The 14,643-nt window shown below is 56.2% G+C and overlaps 1 protein-coding gene across 1 annotated transcript in view; it reads left to right on the top strand.

The window, feature by feature from the left end:
- The first annotated feature begins 2,324 nt into the window (after positions 1 to 2,324).
- The window catches only part of PPP6R2 (protein phosphatase 6 regulatory subunit 2), a 58,429-nt gene continuing 46,110 nt past the window's right edge, over positions 2,325 to 14,643 (top strand). The window contains exon 1 of the mRNA XM_050969809.1: positions 2,325 to 2,460. The gene's annotated coding sequence lies outside the window, so the exon portion shown is untranslated. The remainder of the gene's footprint in view (positions 2,461 to 14,643) is intronic.

A 14,643-nucleotide genomic window follows, 5' to 3' on the forward strand; every position in this document is an offset into this window, starting at 1 on the left:
GCTCTGCAGCCAGAGCGCTCCTTGTGCTGAGGGGCTGCCCCCACACGGAGCACCAGGCAATCCTGCAATGGTTTGGACTGAAGGAGTCCTGGATGCCACCCAGTGCCACCCCTGCCAGGGACAGGGACACCTTCCGTGAGTCCAGGCTGCTCCCAGCCCCATCCAGCCTGGCCCTGCCACGCCTGGGCTCAGTTCCTCGTGTCGGTGCTGGAGGACATTCCAGCAGTTGTTCCCAGTGGGATCCAGTGCCCTGTGTCACAACCAGGGCTCGGAACCATGGCCTGGGGTGTCTGTCCCTGTCCCTGCTGGGAGAGGGGAGCTGGCAGCTCCTGGCCCTGCTGCTGCCAAGCCCAGAGTTCAGCTGTATCCTAGCGTGTTCCAGAGGGCTGGAGCAGAGACGAAGGAAGCTGTTCCAAGGTTGGAACTGTAGAAATCAGCTGGAGGAGTCAGGCTGTACAACCCCGGCCCTCCTGGGGGTGGGAATAGGTTCTGGGGGCGGCTGGAAGGTTTGGGAATTTGCTTGGATGGTTTCGTCCTGTCCCCAGAAGCCACAATAAGCCACAAAAAATGCTTCATAAGCCCATTTCCCTCCAACAGACGAAACAGGGAAGTGAAACTCCTGAGGTTGTGCTATTTTTTCCCGCATTAATGGCCACCAACGTGCTAATTACCACACTGGGTGCCATATAAATTCTAGGAGTCCTTCTCTTGCAGCCCTCACACTGGAAAAGTGTCCATAAATGAGGATTTTTACCCACTTGGTTATGGGGGACATTTCTAGTGGCATTTCTGTGGCAGCACTCCCATGGCCAAACCCCAGCCTGTGGCAGGGGGTGATATGGGATGAACCTTAAGCTCCCTCCCAACCCTGACCATTCCAGGATCCATGGCCCCTGTGAGCAGGGCAGTACAAAACCATCCCTCTTTTCCCACGGCAAGGGCCACGTTTTCCCTGTAAACTTTAACCACGTGCAGGAATCTTTGCAGGGTCAAGGCCTCGGCGAGAGCAGCACGGAGCAGTTTAGTGGTAAATCTCGTGGCAGGAATTCACTTTGGCACGAAGGATTGGATGGCTTCCTGCTGGTTCCTGGAGGATGCTGGCACTTGGAAAGCAGTTTATCCACGAGACAAAGACAAATCCGGGCACGGCGACAGCAGATCCAGGAGCCCAGGCTGCCAGCATGACTCAGAGATCCCTGCTCCCAGCCCTGGCTCCCTGCTCCCTCTGTCTCCCTTTTCCCTTCCCTTCTCCATGCTCACCCCACATCCCTGGACACGGTGGACTCTGTCCCCACCCCAGTCCCCTGACCCCCATCTCTGGGGTTCCCCCGTTGCAGTAACACTGGGGCCACCTGAAAGCCGTGGCTAGGGAAGGGCTCCCACTGTCCCCGTGTCCCCCCAGCCGCGGGGTCCTGTCCTCGCGCTCCTCCTGCTCCCCCCGAGGCCGTGACCACCCCTGGGGGCTGCAGCTCACCCCCTCCAGGGTCCCAAGGGCTGTCGCTGGCCCCTTGCCCCTGTCCCCGGGGCTAGGGCCGCCCCACCGTTCACCTGTCCCGGCCCTTGCCCCACCATCCCTGACCCCCTCTCCCGGTGTCTCTATCCCCGTCACATCCCCGTCCCACCATCTCCCTGTCCAGTCCCCGCCCCTGTGTCTCAGTCTCCATCCCCTTACCCTCATTCCCGTCCCTGTCCCCCATGTCCCCGTTCCTGTCCCCCATCCCCGCCCCTGTCCCCCCATCTCCATTCCCGTCCTCGTCCCCCTGACCGTGTCCCCATTCCGCCCCACCATCCCCATCCCCGTCCCTGTCCCCCTGTCCCGTCCCACTGTTCCCGAGTCGTGATCCCCGTCCCACAGTCCTCATCCCCGTCCTGCGATGTCCGTGTCCCCATGTCCTTGTCCCCATCCCCATCCCCGTGCCCATCTCTGACCCCGTCCCTGTGTCTCCATCTCCATGCGCTCATTCCCGTCCCCCGGTCCCTATCCCCACCCCTGTCCCCATCCCCATCCCCGTGCCCATCTCTGACCCCGTCCCTGTGTCCCCATCTCCATGCGCTCATTCCCGTCCCCCTGTCCCTATCCCCACCCCTGTCCCCATCCCCATCCCCGTGCCCATCGCTGACCCCGTCCCTGTGTCCCCATCTCCATGCGCTCATTCCCGTCCCCCTGTCCCCATCCCCGTCCCCGTCCCCATCCGCGTCCCCGCGGTCCCGCCCCGCCCCACCCACGCCCACTCATAGAGCACTGCCCACCAACGACCCCGCCCAACTCAGACTCCGCCTCCTCCCGGTCGGCCACGCCCCTCTCCCCCCGCCCTGAGGGAGCCGCGGCGCCGCCGCCATTTTGGAGCCGCCGCCGCCGCCGCTCCGCCGCCGCTGCCCGCGCAGCCCCGGCCGGCCCAGCCCGCGGGCCCGGCCCGCAGCCCGGCCCGGCAGCGCCCGAGGGCAGCCCGGCACCCGCAGGTGAGACCCGGCTGTCACCGCCGCCCTCGCGGGGCCAGGGTCGGGGCTGGGCCCGGCGCCGCGGACTGGGCCCCGCCGCCCCCCCGGCTCCGCTCCGGCCTCCCGGAGCCTCCCCCCGCGGTCCGGGGGTTCGGCACCGTTTGGAGGGTTAAAAACCTCCCCCACCGAGCCGCTGTCCGGGGCTGGGCCGTGGTCCCGCCGCCTCGTTCCGTGCGGATCTGGGTTAAATCCGCCTGCTCTGCGCGTGACAGTTTCCTTTTGCCGTGTTTTGGTGCGCGCGGGGCGGGCTGGCGGGGCTGGGGGCTGGGGCTGCGGGCTCCAGGTGGTCCTGGATCTCACCTGGCCGGCCGGGAGTGGCCGGAGCTGTCGGGAGTGGTGGCGGTGGCAAGGTCAGGGGTCAGGTCACCCTTCCTGCGACTCAGATCCCCCTCTTAGGGCTCAGCGCGCACTCCCGAGGGTCTGGTCACCTCCCGGGGGTACCCTGCCCGAGGGTCACATCACCCCCTTGGGGGTCTGGTCCCTTTCCGAGGGTCAGGTCCCCCTCTCGAGGTTCTTGTCCCCTTCCTGGCAGTCAGGTCAGTCCCGGAGGTCAGGTCCCTTCCGGGGGTCAGATCACCTTTCTGACGGTCCCCCTTCCTGACGTGTGGTTCCCCTCCTATGGGTCAAGTCCCTCTCGGCTGTCTAGTCCCCTTCTGGCGGGTCTGCTCCCCTTCCCGGGGGTCTGGTCGCCTTCCCAAGAGTCTGGCACGTCCTCTGGGGTTCTGGTCCTGTTCCCGGCGGCCAGGTCCCTCGCGGGGGTCACAGGAGGGGGATCAGTGGTCAGGGTCCCTCTCCTGGGGGTCTGGTCCCTTCCCGGGGGTCAGGTCCCTCGCGGGGGTCACAGGAGGGGGATCAGTGGTCAGGGTCCCTCTCCTGGGGGTCTGGTCCCTTCCCGGGGGTCAGGTCCCTCGCGGGGGTCACAGGAGGGGGATCAGTGGTCAGGGTCCCTCTCCTGACGGTCTGGTCCCTTCCCAGGGTCAGGTCACCCTTTCCGGGGTCAGGTCCCTCCCGGGGGTCACAGGAGGGCGATCAGCCTCCCACGGGTGTCACCCTCCTGGGGACCTGCCCACCTCAGGGTGCAGAGGCACCGTAAATGTCACTGTGCTGGTTTTATTAACGACCAGAAACCAGGGTAGGAGTGAAGGCCCCGCTGGAATCACCACAAGATTGATCTGACAGGAAAGCAGCTCCTGGCAGAGGCGGGGAGGGCCCTGCTGAATTTGAGGGCCTTGTTTTGCACCAGCTAAAAAAAAAAAAAGCCAAACTAGGAAGTGAAAAAGAGAAACTGAGAGAACTCAGAGGGGCCTAAGAGGTTTTTCCTCACTTGATCCCCTGCTTGGAAATTCATGTTTTAAAAACTTAAAAGGTTGTTTTCATTGTTTATTTTGTGTCTCAGAAAGGAGAAGGTGGTGATTCCAGCCCTGCCCAGCCCCACAAGTTTGAACCAAGCTCTTAGGAGCAGATTTGGGTTATAAAGCTCTGTTTAAAGCCGATGAGAGAAGAAACATTTATGTTTTCTCTTATTACTCTGACACTTAAAAGCGAACATGCTGCCAAAATACTTCAGTGGTAAAAAAAACCCTTGGTGGATGGTAGTATAGGGATTTCCATGGCAACCAATGGTGATCTCATGGGAAGCAAAGTTAAATTTTGTGCTGTCAGTGGGAGCACATCATGGCCTGGGCTGGCCTGGGTGACATTTGCTCTGCAGAAGGTGATGAGGGCTGGGTAGGAACAAACTGGTCTGAAACCAAGGCTTGTTCTCTGTGTGTACACTGATATTCCTGGTGCTTTCTGTACTTCCTTTGGATTAACGTTGAAATGCAGGGATGTGGGACAAGGTCCTGGCTGGCAGTAGGGACAGATTGGTGGTGCAGCAGCAGGTGCCTGTCAGGCAGGTGGTGCAGGAAAGGTTCCTGCAGAACCTCACGCTGGGGGAAGGTTAGTTGTGGGATGCAGGAGCTGTGGAGCATCTCCTGCTCAGCCTGGTGTTCCAGGAGCTCTGCGTGTGCTGTGGGAGGGACAGGGTGGATTTCTGACTTCACAAATTGGAAACTGTCAAAAATAATAACGACGAGGCAGCACTGTGTGAGAGCTGCTGCTCGGGGGTTTGTTACCAGGAGAAAAGTGCTCTGTGGGCTTACAGGATTTTTGGGAAGCTCCAGGCCACTGTTGGCAGAGCTTCCCTGGGGAACGGGGCACTGGGGGGGGCTCAGCTATGTTCCAGAGTGGGATCTCCTGGTCCTGATCACAGCTTTCTGGTTGGATTGAGAGACAGCTGGAGGGAATCCCATCCCTGCTGTCCCCCACAGTGAGATCCTGAGCGAGAAGGGGGTGTTGGTTTGTTAATGCTTCCTCTCCTCTTTGGTAGGGAGATATCCCAGTGTTTTCCTGTGGTGCTTTTCCATGCTCTGTGCAGGAAATGCTTCGTTTGAGGTTTCCCCTGAGTTTTCTGGTGGCAAAGGGAACCCAGAACTTTTCTTCCCTGAGCCCTGCAGTGGTATAGAGGAATTCCAGCATCACAGAACCATGTAATCTCCTGAGTGGGAAGGGCCCACAGGGATCACAGATCCAGCTCCTGGCCCTGCACAGACACCCCAACAATCCCAGCCTGGGCATCCCTGGCAGCAGTGTCCAAACACTCCTGGAGCTCTGGGGCTGTGCCCGTTCCCTGGGGAGCTGGGGCAGTGCCAGCACCCTTGGAAAAGAGCCTGTCCTGATGTCCATGCTATCCCTCCCCTGGCACAGCTCCAGCCGTTCCCTGGGTCCTGTCCCTGCTCAGCAGAGTCTGGGGAGAGCTCGGGGCTGGGAACAGAGGGATGAACTTTCCTGCTCTCCTTGCTGACAGCCAGGGGTGCAGGTGGAGCAGCCGTGGGTTCTGTGCTTGGGATCATGACTCTGTGGATGTCATCCAGCAGGATGGTTTAACAGGGGCTGCGAGTCAGTGCCTGAAGGGCAGGAGCTGCAGCTCAGCCATAAAAATGGGCAAACTGGAATGCCAGGAAATAGGAGAGTCTCTTGTTGGAGTAAATCTTGGGTTTGGAACAGGAGTAGAACAAGAATAACTGGGAAATTTGGGTGCAAATGGTGCGGGAGAAATGGGTGAGGTCGGCGAGCTGAGAGCAAAGGAGGAGCTGGGTGCTTCCATCATAGGATCAAGGAATATCCCGAGTTGGAAGGGACCCACAGGGATCATCCAGTCCAGCTCCTGGCCCTGCCTAGGACTCCCCAGATCCCACCCTGTGCATCCCTGGGAGCACTGTCCAAGCGCTCCTGGAGCTCTGGCAGCCCTGGGACTGTGCCCATTCCCTGGGGAGCCTATGCCAGGTTGACAGAACTTCAGAGAACTTTACAGGGAGAAGGGTTTGTGGGAGGTCTTGTTTTGCTGGATGCAGAATTCCTGAAGAACTAATTGAGGAGTTAATAGAGTGAGTTAATGAGTGACCGCAGTGCTCGGGCCGGGTTGTCAGACACGGAGCTTCGGCCAGGAACAGCAGTCTCTCACTCCTGGCCCTATCTATAGGGAGCACAGCCCTGCTCCCAGTTACATTTAGGGGCTGCTGTGGTTTTACCTCCTTTTCATGGAAAATCCACAGATGTCGGGGGTTTATGGAAGGCTAAGGGAAGGAATGTGGCCTCTGTGTGACCAGGAGTAGCAACAAAGGCTCTTAAGTGTCTCCTTTGATTCAATATTATTGGAAGCAGGAGTGTGTTGTCTTTCCTGGCTGCTGCTGTGTTTCTCTACTTGAGCTTTTCTTTTTCCCTCTCTGCTCCCTGTTCATCCCACTATCCTCCCTCACTCCTGATGGACTTCCCTGCTCCTTGTTTGATCCTCCCCAGCTGCCAGCACTGCAATAACCAATACTGACATTATTATCACTGCCTGGACTATTTTTACCCGCACCTTAACTCTGGTTTGGAGGGAAACTTGAGCAAACAAATATTAGCTATCTCAGGAAATGAAGCTTTTTCAGCCAAGCTTGAAAATATCAGACGAAAAAAGCTTAGATTTAGGTGGAATTTGAGTGCCACACATATTGGTGTTGAATGAGGTGCGGAAGTGGGAAGTTCCATCTTTGTGTTTCTTAGTGCCTGTTAGTCCCGGATGGAGCAGAGGCACCTCGAGAGTGACAGTAATAAACGTCTGCAGGGCCTGAAGCCTGACCAAAATTGTCATTTTTGTCAGGGGCGCCTTTAAACCAAACCCACGTGGTACCGAGCCGTGACCGGGGGCTGTCACCACAGTGAGGGTGAGGCTGTCAGGAGGAAGTGCAGCTCCTCAGCCGGAGCTGGCAGCTCTGCAGCTGCTGGGCTGGGATTGCTCCTCGTTGTCCTTCTCAGTCTCTCTTTGCTGTGTCCACCTGTTACCTGAGAGCTAGGAGCACTCTGGGGGTGGCTGTCCCCAGTGTCATGGTACCCACACACCCCATTCCTTCCCCTGGAGTCAGCCTGGGGTGCCTGAGGACACCGGGACAGGAGGGGAAGCTGGGAGGCCTGAGGAAAAAAACCTTCTGGTGAAATGTCAAAGGGCAGGGAGTCACTGGGGGCAGACAGAGCTCAGAGTGCTTCCCTTGCCGGGGCAGAGTGAAAAGCTTCTCTGGCACAGCTTTCGACACAATCTCCTGAGCTGGAAGGGAGCACAGGGATCACAGATCCAGCTCCTGGCCCTGCACAGACACCCCAGCGATCCCAGGGAGGGGATTGCATCCCTGGGAGGGGAGCTCTGGCAGCCCCAGGCCGTGCCCATTTCTCAGGGAGCCTGGGCAGTGCCCAGCACCCTCTGGGGCAGAACCTTTCCTGCTTTCCAGCCTGACCTTCCCTGGCACAGCTCCAGCTGTTCCCTGGGTCCTGTCCCAGCTCTCAGGGACAGGACCCAGAGAACTCAGAGCTGCCCCTCGGGATGAGGCTGCAGAGATCACAGCTGCCCCAGCTCAGAGATCTGAGCTACCCCTCGGGATGAGGCTGCAGCCCCTGGGGAGGTCTGAGCTCAGTCTCCTCCAAGTGCCCTCAGCTGCTCCTCACGTGGCCCCTCCAGACCCTTCCCCATTCCCATGTCCCTCCTTTGGATGCTTCCCCTAGAGCTTTAGTTGTTTTGTACATTGAAGTGCCCAGTCCCAGGACTGCAGGTGAGGCCTTCCCAGTGCGGAGCAGGACAGTCCCCTCCCTTGCTGCTGTCCCTGATGCCCCCCAAGACAGGGATGTCCCTCCTGGCACCAGGGCACAGCTGATTCAGATTCCCCTTGCCATCCACCAGGACCAGGTCCCTTCCCAGAGCTGCTCTCCAGCCTCCCCATCCCAGCCTGTGGGTGCATCCAGGGCTGCCTTGGTCCAGCTGCAGAATCCAGCACCTGCCTGTGTCAAACCTCACACTGCTGGTGATTGCCAGCCCTCGGATTTGTCAAGGTCTCCGCAGGGCCTCTCTGCCTTAGGGGAGGCAGCAGCTCCTCCCAGTTTTGTACCATCTGCAGACTTCCCTGGTGTCCCATCAAGCTGCATCCAGGTAGGTCACCTGTGAAGGTGCTCTAGGGAGCTGGGCCCGGAGCCAGGTGGAACTTTGGCTTTGCAGGGAAACTTCCCAAATGTCTGGACTGCTCAGTCCAGGGTTTGTGTGGGCCTGGCAGTGCCCCTGCTGCGCTTCAGGGTGCCTGTGCTGGGAACCTGGGGTTGCAGTGGGATTTCAGTCCTGCAGTTTGCTGCTGCTCAGAGCTCTGTGGCCTGGAGTGACACTGATGACTCCGGAGTCACTTTGATTCTGATTTCCCTGGGCAGCTTTTGGAACAGTGGCAGCAGAGCAGAGCCTGGCAGTGGGAGAGGCACAAACCTGCAGGAGTGGGGATGGTCTGGCTGCTGCAGCCACAGGAAGGAAGAAGGAAATAGAACACAAGAAGCTGCTTCGGTTTCAGTTTTGCCTTCGATTCCTTGTGAGGACTGAGTTCAGTCACACCTCAGAGAACACACCGCTGGCTCTGCTGTGACATTTGGGGTTTTCTTCCATGTGGCAGTCTCTTCCTTTCCTTCCGTTCTCGTAGCCCTGCACAGCCTGCAGCTCGTTCAGCTCCTTGCTCGGCTGTGCAGCAGGCTGGGATGAGAAGGTTGTGTTTCCTTAGCTGTTTATTTGTGTTCTCTTCCCTCGGCAAATCCCCCGGGATGCCGTTTAATTGAATTCTTTTATGTTAAGATGGATTTTTTTTCTTTGAGAAGGATAATTGAGCCTGTGAGCTCACAGGTTGAAAACTGTCCCCGTGTCCCCGAGGCAGAGGACAAAGGGCACGGTTGCACCGTGCCAGGAGCAGGCAGAAGGCCAGGCTGCCCTGTGCTGGCACCACGTCCGTGTGGGATGGCAGCGGCAGAGCCACGGGCACAGGGCCAGCGCCGGGAGCTCCGCAGCTGGAGCAGCACGGCAGTGCTGGCACCGGGGACAACACAGGGACCTGGGACCCAGGAAGGAGCAGAGTGACAGGGCCAGGGCTATCCTGGGATTTAACCAGGGTGTGGTTGGATGGCGCTGGCAGCAGCATCGTGGAGCAACATGTTCCTGGTGTGGCTGTGCCAGTGCTGGGCTCATAGGGAGTAGGACTCAGACACCTCCCCTTCCTGGGAACTTCTGCTGCTGCCTCTGAGAGCCTGCAGCTCCTGACAGCAGAGGGACCTGGAGCTGCTGGAGTGAACCCAGAGAAGCCATGGAGGTGCTGGAGCCCCTCTGCTCTGCAGCCAGGCCAGGAGAGCTGGGAATGTTCACCTGTACAAGACAAGGCTCTAGGGAGAGCTCAGAGCTCCTGGCAGGGCCTGAAGGGGCTCCAGGAGAGCTGGAGACGGACTGGGGACAAGGCCTGAAAGGGCAGGACACAGGGAATGGCTCCCACTGCCAGAGGGCAGGCATGGATGGGATCTTGGGAATTAGGAATTCCTCTCTGGGCTGGAATTGCCAGAGCAGCTGGGGCTACCCCTGGATCCCTGGCAGTGGCCAAGGCCAGGCTGGACACTGGGGCTGGAGCAGCCTGGGACAGTGGGAGGTGTCCCTGCCATGGCAGGGGTGGCACTGCAGGGGCTCTGGGGTCTCTTCCCACCCAAACCCATCTCATGACTCTGCACTTCTGTTTCACTGAACATGAGTTCCACTGCTGGAAGTTCTGCTGGGCAGTTGGAATATGGGGCTGGAATGTGATGGGGTTGCAGCAGTGGAGCTGCACTGGTGTTGACAACAGCTATGATTCTGTGTTAGGTTAAGTCAAGCTCAGCCCAGGGAATGGACTATCCAGGTGATCCTGAGAGCCCTGAGCCAGGACACCCCATTCCTGCTGAGCAGGTGCTCAGTCTGCACCATTTAGCAAATTGGAAAACACCAAAGGATGCTTTTTCAGCTTAGCTCTGCAGCTCGTTTCCTTTTTATTTTTCAGTTGGAAGATTGTTTTTCTTTGTGCTCAGTTGTTATTTACTTCTTCTGCATTCTCCTAGTCCTTGTTCCCTGCCATGGTTGGAATGAGGTCTTTAAAGTCCCTTCCCACCCAAACCATTCTATGATTCCCTGATTTACGGTATCATTATTTAATATTGTACTGTCTATGGTATAGCCTAATTTTTCTTCCATGACTTTCTAAGTATTTCCCCTCCCTCAGCAATGTGTTTCATACTTTGCCTTGGCTTTCCAGGGGCTGGGACCTCTCCTTAAGTTCACACCTCTGTGATGTAAATCTCTCTCTCTCTGAGGTAACGGTTCAGTGGTTCAGAGTTCCTTTTTTAGTCAGTGGAGGAGCCAGGTGCTCATTCCCTGTCTGTGCAGGGGTCTGAAATAGCTGAGTTGTGCTGGAGAAGTGCTCGTTCCTCTCCAGATGCCCAGGGAATCTGTGTGACTGACTGGCATCAGTCATCCTCAGCATAAATAGCTGCACCTCAGAGGAGACCCACCTGGGCAGGGGACACCTGCAGGGCTAGGACAGGGACAGGGACCTCCTCACCTGGGTCAGGCAACCCGCTCAGCACAAGAGATTGGGCTGGGTGCTCCACGGGAGCTTTTCTAACCTGAACGATTCTGTGACTCTGAGACGCTGATGTTTAGCCATGTCCAAACCCTGAGCTCTGCCTGGGGAACCTTCTCCCTCTTCCACAGCAGGTGGATGAGTTTGCTGCTGGAAGCTGGGAGAGATTCAGAACCATGGAGATCTCTCTAGGGCCAAAGCACTGAACCAAATCAAAGTTGTGCACATGCCCAGTACAGCTGGTTTCCAGTTCTGTGAGGAGCACTGGGCACAGCTCTGCTGCTCCTGGCATCAGGAGGATGTGGAGCTGCTGGAGCAGGTCCAGAGGAGCCCAGCACGTTCATACAGAGACTGGAGCACCTCCAGAGACAGCCTGGGAGAGTTGGGAATGTTCATCCTGGGGAAGGGAAGGTCATGTGGAGACCTCACAGCACCTTCCAGGATCTGAAGGGATCCTAGAGAGCCAGAGAGGGACCCTGAACCAGTACTGGAATGCCAGGACGCAAGGAATGGCTTCCCACTGCCAGAGGGCAGGGATGGATTGGTTTAGATGGGATATTAGGAAAAAATTCCTGCCTGGGAGGGCAGGCAGGCCCTGCCACAGGGTGCCCAGAGCAGCTGTGGCTGCCCCTGGATCCCTTGCAGTGCCCGGGGCCAGGATGGACATTGGGGCTGGGAGCACCTGGCACAGTGGGAGGTGTCCCTGCCACAGCAGGGGTGGCACTGGCAGGGCTCTGAGGTCCTTCAGGCAGAGGACAGGGTTTCCCCACCTTCTTCAGTGCCTGGCATAGGGAGGACCCAAAGCTCAGAAGAAGTTTATCAATATTTTACTGAGTCTTTTCATTCTGCTTTAGAGAAAGTTTGTTTAATTATGGCTGGTCCTAGACTGCTGTGTGTGACTGAGGGCTCTGGAAACTCAAGAATAGGCAGCACAGCAGTTTCCAAAAGCTGTACGGGGCTTTAGGGTGCCAGATGTTGGTGGGGGCTTGGGTTGTGGTGCCACCACTGACTGAACACCAAATTTCATGCCTGTTACATTGTAACTTCCTCTTGCAAAAGAGGCAATTTCAGGCCTTCTGTTTTTCCTTCCCTTCTGTCACCTTTGTTGTGACACATGAAATAACTGGTACAAGGCAGTGATGTTAGTGTGGGGATCCAGTGTGTCCATGCCCTCCCTGGTCCTGCTTTGCCCTCCATTTCCAGCAGCAGCTCTGCTGAGGAATGTTGTGTTTTGCAAGAAAAGAATGGCCACTTCATTTTTGACTGGTGAATTTTGGGCATCAGCAGCAATTTCTTTATGGGAAGGGTGGTCAGGCCTTGGCAGCGGCTGCCCAGGGAGTTTTGCAGTCCCCATCCCTGGAGGTGTCCAAGGAATTCCTGGAGGTGGCTCTCAGAGGTGTGGGCTGGGGACAGGTGGGCTTTTGACACAGCTGGGTCTGGATGGGCTGGGAGGGCTTTTCCAACCTCAGGGATCCTGGGGTTCTTAGAGCTTCTTTGTGCTGTTTTCTCAAATGCCTGAAAGCAAATGCTGAAATGAAGCAGTGCAGTTCCCAAGAACAAAACTGTTGAGTTATTTTTAGTTTTAGAAGAGAAAAGGAGAAGTATTGAGTATATCCTTGGGGTTTGGATCTGTGCTGGAGTTTTCCGAGGAGCAGTGAAGTGAGACAGGATCACCTGGTGGGCACGAGAGACTTTGGCCATGTGGGGAAAATCCTGTTGTGTAATGCCAGTTTGTTTGGAGCTGTGGACAGTGCTCTGGTCAGGAATGTGTTATTTTGGGAAAAGCAGGTGGGATCATCACCAGCCAACCAGCTGGGGAGTGCTGGGGGAAGCAGGAGGATCTCCAGGGCCGTGGCTGAAAGGAGCAGTGCCCTGCTGGGTTTAGGTTTTGATGCTTTGGGGGCAATTCCTGCTGAGGAAATCGCTGCAATTCCTGTGGGTTGGCCCATTCAGAGTCCTGGGGGGAATCATGGGATCCCAGGATGGTTTGTTGTTGCAGCCCCTGCCAAGGGCAGGGACACCTTCACTATCCCAAGGGACTCCAGGCCCCACCCAAACCATTCCATGCTTCCATGATGAAGAGAGCTATTGATGATCATTTGTGCAAGACGGATGTTCAGTTATTTTCCCAATGTTGATCCAATCTCTAGGATTCTTTATTAAGCTTGGAAAAACAAATGTCATCCTTTTCAGTCTTTTGAAACTCTCACCCTACAGATTCCATGGGTTTTATGAGTGGTTTTGGTTATGATTGAGGGAATTCAGTTACAGTGTGAGTGACTCCTTGGATTAGTGCTCCAAGCCTGAGCTGGATGGACATTTCAGCTGGAATGCTGTCCCCTTCCTGCTGCTCCATCCTTCCTCACTTCCCTGCCCTCCCTCCCTGCTCAGACATTCCTGCAGCAGTGTTGGAAGCTGGTTTGGGGAATGATCCAGCTGGTTATTTTTTTGCTGCTAATACTGCATGGCAAAGGAAACCCATTTTTTCCCAGCAGTGCAGGTTTAATACCCAGCAAGCAGTGGCCTCAGATCAGGAGTGTGTCCTGCTGGTTTGGGATTCCCAGAGCAGGTTGAGCTTTGATGTTTCTTTGTCCAGGTAAAGCCTATGGAACTCTGAAGGGTGGGTCTGAGAGTTCCCAGGGATTGTTTTCCTTTCAGGATGTTTTATGATTGATGAAGCCTGGCTCATAAATAGAGGTTAAGTGGTGCCATGCAGGGAAAACAGCCTGGTGGTGCCTTGTTCTGGGAAAGATGTTTTACCCAATTCTGAGGAACTGGGTAAAGAGGGAGCAATTTCCCCATGGAAAGGGGGTCAGGCCTTGGCCAGGGCTGCCCAGGCAGCTTTGGAGTCCCCATCCCTGGAGGTGTCCAGGGAGTACCTGAAGGTGGCACTCAGGGCTCTGGGCTGGGGACAAGGTGGGGGTTGGGCACAGCTTGGACTTGCTCTTTTCCAACTTCAGCCATTCTGAGCTCCTTCTGAAGAGTCTTTATTTATTTTAACAGCAAAACTTCTTAAACTTTGCATGGACTGTGTCTGTAATGCCCTGAAAGCTTGAGGAAATGAAAATGCATTTATTTAATGTCCTGTTTGAGGGCTCTGCTTTGCTGGGGCCTTGGTTCTGGGTCCATTGAGTGGAGGAGCACTGGAATATTCTGGTAGGAGCTGCAGCGTGTGACGGGCTGGGCTGTTCTGGTGCAGGTACAGCCACAAACTCACCTTGGGAGCTTTGAACTGGGATGAAGGACCAGGAAAGGAGCACAGCAGTTGTTTCACTGGCTCACTTGAGGTCGTGTGTTGATCAAATAGGCGTCTGTGGAACGGGCAGCCCTTGATCTCCCCATGGGGTGCAGCAGGAAATCTCAGTTTGCAAATGCTGGCCCTCAGTCTGAGTACAAAGAGGTGTCTTTTGTAACATTGCCTTAGTCTGTGTGGGCAGCAAAGATGAAAACATCCAAGGTCCATGGAAGGACAAAGTGGGATTTCTGTGAAACGCTGCTTCTGCACCCAGTAAAAACCAGCACCCTGCTCGGAGATCTCTGTCTGGTCATGAACAGGGGATTTCTGTGGGGCTGAGCTGTGGTGACCTGGGAGAAAATGTCACTTGTTGCCTAGAGCAGACACAGTAACCAGCCCTGAGTGGCATCAAAGTGATCCAGGCAGGCCGAGAGGGAGGAGCCTGGAGTCCTGCAAGGGATGGAAATCAACGCTTCAAGCACCCCAGGACTTTGTTTTGCTGGTTTAATATTCAAATGCAGTTGCAAATCTCACACTCAAAGGTTAATATTTAATGGCAAGCCCTGAGTCCCCCCGGGGTTCCTTGGGACTGATGTTGCTTCCGTGGGGTCAGCACAGAGGAGCGGCTGGAAATACCAATCCTGCTGAATTATTGCTGAAATACAGGTCACAAAGTGGGAGATTCCTCAGAGCTGATGTGAGCCCAGCAGCCCACGGAGGTGAATTTTAGGGATGTATTGAACTCCATGTGTGCTAACTGAGCTGGTAAAAAAGGCCTTTTTTGTGCTGTTCTGTTCCCAGAGCGTTTGGGATCCTTTTCTGCAGCTTTTTCCTGCAGCTTTTGAAGTGCTGCGGTTTCGGTTTCTTCGTGTCTGGGTGTGGAGCAGTTAATTAAAAAAGTAACATTTAAATCAAGAAGCTGTGCAAATTCTG

This window comes from Serinus canaria, chromosome 1A (genome assembly GCF_022539315.1).
Source record: "Serinus canaria isolate serCan28SL12 chromosome 1A, serCan2020, whole genome shotgun sequence".
In the NCBI taxonomy this organism is placed as follows: Eukaryota; Metazoa; Chordata; class Aves; order Passeriformes; family Fringillidae; genus Serinus; species Serinus canaria.